The sequence below is a fragment of the Rhagoletis pomonella genome, unplaced genomic scaffold (assembly GCF_013731165.1).
Source record: "Rhagoletis pomonella isolate Grant_MI unplaced genomic scaffold, Rhpom_1.0 Rhpom_scaffold_00316, whole genome shotgun sequence".
Classification (NCBI taxonomy): domain Eukaryota; kingdom Metazoa; phylum Arthropoda; class Insecta; order Diptera; family Tephritidae; genus Rhagoletis; species Rhagoletis pomonella.
This window is the reverse complement of record NW_023458870.1, coordinates 61464-68444: the sequence shown is the minus strand read 5'-3', so window position 1 is coordinate 68444 and position 6981 is coordinate 61464.

Genomic DNA, 6981 nt, shown 5'->3' with positions numbered 1-6981 from the left:
AACAACTGGTAAGGCAGGTGAAGCGCAAGAAGATAACGAAGGGTTGGCCGCCAAGGCAGCAATAATATTAGGCGACGCGCCGTTGGCGTTAGAGTAGTCAGAGGCCACAGCAGAAGATGAACAAGAAGAACAGAAATCCGAAGTTATAGCGCAGTTAGATTTTTTCTTTACGCTTGAAACAAAATTGTTAGCTGCGAAGCACATATTATCGTGGAGAGATTTAATTTCATTAGTTAGCGATTTAATAGCCGAAGACGTCTCGTCACAACGAATTTTTTCTCGTAAAGAATGAAGTTCAGATTGTAGAGACTCCGTTTTCATTATTAGCTGATTTTTGTCTTCAAGCAGGGCACTAAGCAAAGATAAAATATGCGCATTTTCCTCTCTAAGAGCGACATGCTCTTTTAGAATAGATTCCGTGTTAATTTGCTGCTTCAAACCACTTGCATTTTCGTTAGGTACGATTTCCTCCGCGAACAGAGACGGTTCTTCCTCCCACGGCGACACATGAGTCAGCTTGAAGATGCCATCCGGCAGCGACGCCAACAAAACCGAGAGAAGGCCAAGGATTATATCTTGGCGCTTGGCATGCTTATACGCCAACACCCGACTATGTGTGGAGAGGACCACCTGGAGTATCTACGATGGCCTACGTGTGGAGTATTGTCTCTACGTCAAGCGAGCGGAGTTTAAAACAGTCGAGGAGCTGATAGATCTCACCGACGAATTTGAGCTTCTGAAAGGCGAAGAGGCCAGAAACAGCAGACAAGCAGCACACAGCCTAACTCCCCTAGAATAAAGGTAGAGCAGAGAGGAATTCGTGGGCAGCATTCCGTGCAGAAATAGAACGGTTCTTCCTCCCACGGCGACACATGAGTCAGCTTGAAGATGCCATCCGGCAGCGATGCCAACAAAACCGAGAGAAGGCCAAGGATTATATCTTGGCACTACAAACGCTTATACGCCAACACCCGACTATGTGTGGAGAGGACCACCTGGAACGCATCTACGATGGCCTACGTGTGGAGTATCGCCTCTTCGTCAAGCGAGGGGAGTTTAAAACAATCGAGGAGCTGATGGATCTTACCGACGAATTCGAGCTTCTGAAAGGCGAAGAGGCCAGAAACAGCAGACGAGCAGTACACAGCCTAACTCCCCTAGAAGAAAGGTACAGCAGAGAGGAATCCTGCTGGCGTTGAAAAGGGCGCGGGCACCTCCGCTTCCGATGCCGAAGGACGAAAAGACTGTTCTGCTCTAGGTGCGGTCGAGATAACGTCCTCTCCCGGGATTGTCCGTGCAACATTGCCACCGTTAAGCCGCTCCGCAAAATACCCAGCACCGGAACAGTTCCGATCGCCGCCGTCCCTGTGGACACTAACACCCAACAAGGAGGCAAAGTAGATGGTCGCTACTACATCAATGTGAGCGTAGAAGGTGTGAGCGTACGGGCACTATGGTCACCGGCGCAACGCTCACCTACTTCGACAAGTCCATACGTCAGCACCTGGAAGAGAGGAAAATCCAGCATCGACCTAGTCACCGAAATGTACAACGGGCCGATCAAACCTGCGTCTCCAGCTTGTACACTTACCCAGTAAGGATAATGTACAACGAGCAACAGAGGGGCCATCCTCACCCTGGATGGACAACCACTGCCTGCACCTACCCCACGAACGACGGATGCACCCGCCCAGCTGCACACATTAACCGAGAGAGAACATCTGAACGGAGAACAGAATAAGCAGCTGGCCGAATTCCTGGCACACCACCAGCAGACCTTCAGCAGAATTACCGGACCTAGCACCGCCGCTGAACATGGGATCACTCTTAAGCACAACCGGCCACTGAAACAGCCGCTGCTTTAGCAAGATCAGTGTAAATGCAGTCGACTTGGAAACCGTCCGAGAGAGCTCCAATACAATACTCACTAAAGACGCCGAGATTAGTAACCGTAGAACGATTGGGGACGAAACCATGTTGATTGGGTGAGACTAGACTTTTTGCTGCGAAATACATTTTCTCCTTGGCGATAGCTTCAAAAAGTTTAGAAATGGTTGAAAGTTTCGAAATGGGTCTGTAGTTACAGACATCACTTTTGTTACCACTTGTAAGAATAGGGGTAATGGAAGTCGATATCCTATAAAGGAATTTATTTCTATAAAGGAATTTATTAAACTTTTTAAGACGCATCTGATACTTTTCCAAGAAAAACTGACTTCCAGAGGCCTTAAACTCATTATAAAATTTGTTTCTAATATTCTTAAATTTTTTTAAGTCACGATTATACCACGGTAATTTATACGGTCTTTTTCTAATTATTGGAATGCATTTAGCACAAAAATCAGAAATTACAGTTTGGAAACTAGCAAAGCATTTAGTAACATCAGGGCAAGAGAGTAAGTTATCCCAATTTAAATCACCCTGTAAGCTATCCAACTTGGCATAATCGCAGGCTGCATAATTAAACATAGGTTTGTCATCAGCTGTGAAAGACGGGAATACATAAAATTCAAATTTAAGTAACAGAGGCACATGATGCATATCAGATGGTGTGATCGGATTGTGGCAATCATCAATGTTACACTTAATGTTATCACTAATAAATATGAGGTTGTAGCGTTACTTGTTGCTTATGCACTTACTATGTAATTTATAATTTTATCAAATGAAACTGTTCTTTTAAACATCAAGTTGTGAAAATAAAATTAGAGTTTGTTCAGAAGCTTGAAGAGAAATATCTTTTTCTCAAATATATATTGTCTATATCTTGGTGACCCCGACGTGATGTTCACCTCTCCTGCAGTAACCCGAAACGCTGCACGAGCGCAGAATGCTCCAAGGAATCAAGTTTCTGAGGATGAATTTGTCGACGCAAGAAACATTGCTGAAGCAGACCCTCAGAACTCTTCTCATCGAGCAAGCGGCTTTGCGACTCGCGTTCAGGTTCCTAAATTGCAAGGCTATGAAGTGAATAATGTGGAATCCTGGTTTCGTCGTTTGGAATCCTTCTTCATGCTTCAAGGAATCGACGCTTGTCATCAGCACAGCAAGACGATGAAAAATTTCACATCACAATCATCAATTTGGATGAGCGCTTGTATGACCAGGCGTATGATGTTATAACTAACCCTCCCGCATTTGGAAAATTCAAAACTGTCAAGGAAACAATTGTCGCAAAATTTTCATCATCGTCAGTCGCACGTTTGGAGCAATTGGTATCAGGTATTCAACTAGGAGATAACAAACCCAGCCACATGTTAACCCAGCTTCAACGCACAAATGTGACCAGAGACCAAGAAATCATCAAAGAGTTTTGGTTGCAACGTTTACCTACTGCTGCGCGTGCAGTCGTCGCTGATGTCGCCAAGAGTAGTTCCATGATGTCTGTGGAAGATCTTGCTCTTGTAGCTGACGAAATTAATGACAATATTAAAAAGAATGAAGTGGTTGCAGTCGATTTTCAATCTGCCTCTTCCAACATCAGTACCATTCGAGACATCAGCGAATCCTTATCGGAGCGTATTTCCAAGATTGAAAACTCAATTGCTCGTTTGGAAAACAGTTTTGAAAGAAAGTTCGCTGGCAATCAAGCTCAATCTTACACTCGTGGAATATCAAATTCATTCTTCAAAGAAGATGAATCCAAAGTTTGCTGGTATCATGCCAAATTTCGAGGAAACGCAACTCGATGCAAAACACCATGCTCATTTAGTTCAAAAAACTAAATAGGCTGGCGATGTCTACTTCAAACGTGGCCGGAAACGAAACAGCACTGCATTTATTTGACAATAATATCAACGATCCGCCCTCTTCATGTATTCGCCTTTTCAATAAGGATCGATCTTCAGGACATACTTTTTTAATTGATACTGGAGCCGACGTTAACGTAGTCAGTGTATCTTCCTTTCAAATTTCACATGCAAAGAAGTCCTCATCTCAACTTTACGCAGCGAATAACACCGCCATTTGAACTTTTGGAATCATAAGTTTAGCAATTAATTCAGGTTTTCGTCGGCCTTTCGAATGGAAATTTGTTGTCGCACAAACAAACCACAACATCATCGGTGCAAATTTTCTCAATGATTTTGGCATACTTGTCGATGTCAAGAACTCTCGTTTGATCGACAATCTCACAAAGTTAGAGACACGTTGTCTTCATACTCGTGGTGTAGGAACAACATCAATCAAATCATTTGATTCATCATGCAAGTATTCGGCATTTTATCAAATTTTTCTGATATTACACAGCTGAATAAGATTGCTACACCATCATCCGATGTATCAACAATGCACGTGATTGAAACTCGCGGAGCACCTGTAACTGCTAAACCTCGAACTCGACTCACGGATGAGAAGCTTAAAGCGGCCAAGAAAGAATTTGCTTTTCTCATGAAAATTGCTATTTGCAGACCATCGAAGAGTCCTTATGCATCACTCTTACATATAGTTCGCAAGTCAAATGGTGCATGGCGTCCTTGTGGAGACTACCGTGCACTGAACGCACAAACAGTACCGGATAAGTATCCACTTCCACATATCCAGGATTTCAGCAATATTATGTATGGCAAGTCTATTTTCAGCAAAATAGATTTGGATAGGGCTTATAATCAAATACTCATCCGTGAACAAGATATTCCGAAGACAGCGATAATTACGCCAATTGGTCTTTTTGAGTTTACTCATATAACGTTCGGGCTCTGTAATGCTGCTCAAACTTTCCAACGTTTTATGAACTAAGTGGGGGGGGGGGGGGTTTGCGGGAAATTTTGCCCCTTATTCTAATTACGTTAAACGAGCAATTTTTGTGTATATGTATATGTATCCATAAGTTTCTCGGCAACGGCTCTAACGTAGCTAAATGAAAAATCGTTTTAAAAAAACTTTCGAAGTTGTATTTCTTCCAATTGTCAAAAACTTTTTATTTGTCACGGGGAAAATACCGTAAAAATTATTTGTATCGTGCGAATATCTATAGAAATTATCAGGGTTTGAAAAACTGTTAGCACAGCGACAACAGCCAAGTATTTGCTTTTTATAAATTGTTGTTGCTTTGCTAGCCGGCAGTTACAAGTACCTGATGAAGATCTTGCAGAAGCAATGAGCTTAGCCGACGACGCTTTAAAGGAATTTGAAGAAATGCGACAAGATGCAGAAAAAAACTGTCGTTTGCTTTTCGAACACGTAGAAGAAGTATGCACCAACCTAGGTACAGAAATCAAAGTACCGCGATACAGCAGTCGCCAAAAGAATCGCTTTAATGTGAAAACCGGAGACGCCGATGCATACTATCGCATTGCTTTTTACATTCCCTCCCTTGATACATATATTGCTCATTTGAAACGCCGGTTCCTAAACCATAAATCAGTTTTAAATAATTTTAGTGTTTTGTTTCTAAAGTATGATTTTAACGAAAAAAAAAACTGAAGAATTGTTTGCTTTCTATGAAAAAGTAATCGACTGCTCGAAACAAAACTTTCTTCTGGAAATAAAAATGTGGAAAAAACGAGTTTCACTCGAACATTTTCGAAATGCTCTCGAAGCATTACAAGTAGCTAATACAACGTCTTTTGGGAATGTTTTTAAGATCTTACGTATATTGGCACTTTTGCCCGTTTCAATAGCCACACCTGAACGAAGCTTTTCATGCCTGAAAAGAATTAAAACCTACTTGAGAAATACAACATGTCAAGAAAGGCTCAATGGTCTAGCATCTGTGAATATTCACAAAGATTTAAATTTTTCAGTTGACGAAGTTCTAGAAGAATTTTTCAAAAAACCACGAAAAATTGTAAAATTCTTCGTTTCATTGATTTATAAGTAAAAAGAAAAATTTAATGTGTTTAAAATTATCAAAATGTTTTATAAATAAAGCGAAATATTGAATATATGATTTTAAAAATTCGTGTTTTGAAACTTTATTACGCATACTTTCTTCTAAAGAGCCTTTTTTCTAGACCCATATTAGTGAAATATTATTCTTTGACTTGAGGGGGGAAGGGGGGTTACCCCCAAAACCCCCCCCGTGTATCCGCCACTGGTACCGATGCACGTGATATAGCTGTGGGAGCTGTTCTACATCAACTTAATGATGGGCTACCTCAGCCTTTGGTTTTTTTTTCAAAGAAACTTTCTAACGCCCAGAAAAAATATAGCACCTATGACCGTGAGCTGCTTGCCATTTACCTTGGCATTAAATATTTTCGTTTCGCAGTGGAAGGCAGAGATTTTGTTATATGGACCGATCATAAGCCTCTAACATATGCTTTCACTAAAAAGCACGACTCTTCGTCTCCACGTCAAATTAGATATCTCGATTGACAGTTTTGTACTCGCATCGTTCATATACCCGGGGAAAAAAATATAACTGCAGATACTTTGGGCCTCATGTATAAAAAGTGAGCATTTTCTCAACTCGTTTTTTTGAGCAAAAGGTGGGTTTTGCATGCATAAAAATTATTGGCCCTTATGCATAAAAAGTGAGCTCCTGCTCAAGTCGAGTCTGTCGAGCTCAATCTCAAGTAATGAGTCCAAGCAAACAGATTGAGCTCCTACTCGTTTTCGTATGCATAAAAATGAGACTAAGCAAATGCCATGAACTTGAGATAACTGAGATCATACCGCTTGTTTGATTAGTAGCAAACATGAGTTCGGAAGGCGAGAGTGAAAATTTAAATTTTGATTTAGTTGAATCCTTGTCAATTTTTATAGTTAACTATCGGACCCGACAGACTTCGTCCTGTCAAAAAGATTTGTAATGTGGCAGTTTTTTGTTCATACGTATTTTATAGTCGGGGCAAAAAATTCTCCTGAACAGAACCGTCACCCTGGTGATAGGGCGTTGTGAATAAAAAATAATTAAATAAAACATATATAGGCATTTAATAGTAAGTAATCTCTTTATTGTTAATCATGTGAAACATAATTATTAACAAAAATTAGTTTTATTTTCATTGTAGTGCTTTGTGATATACGATGTTTTTT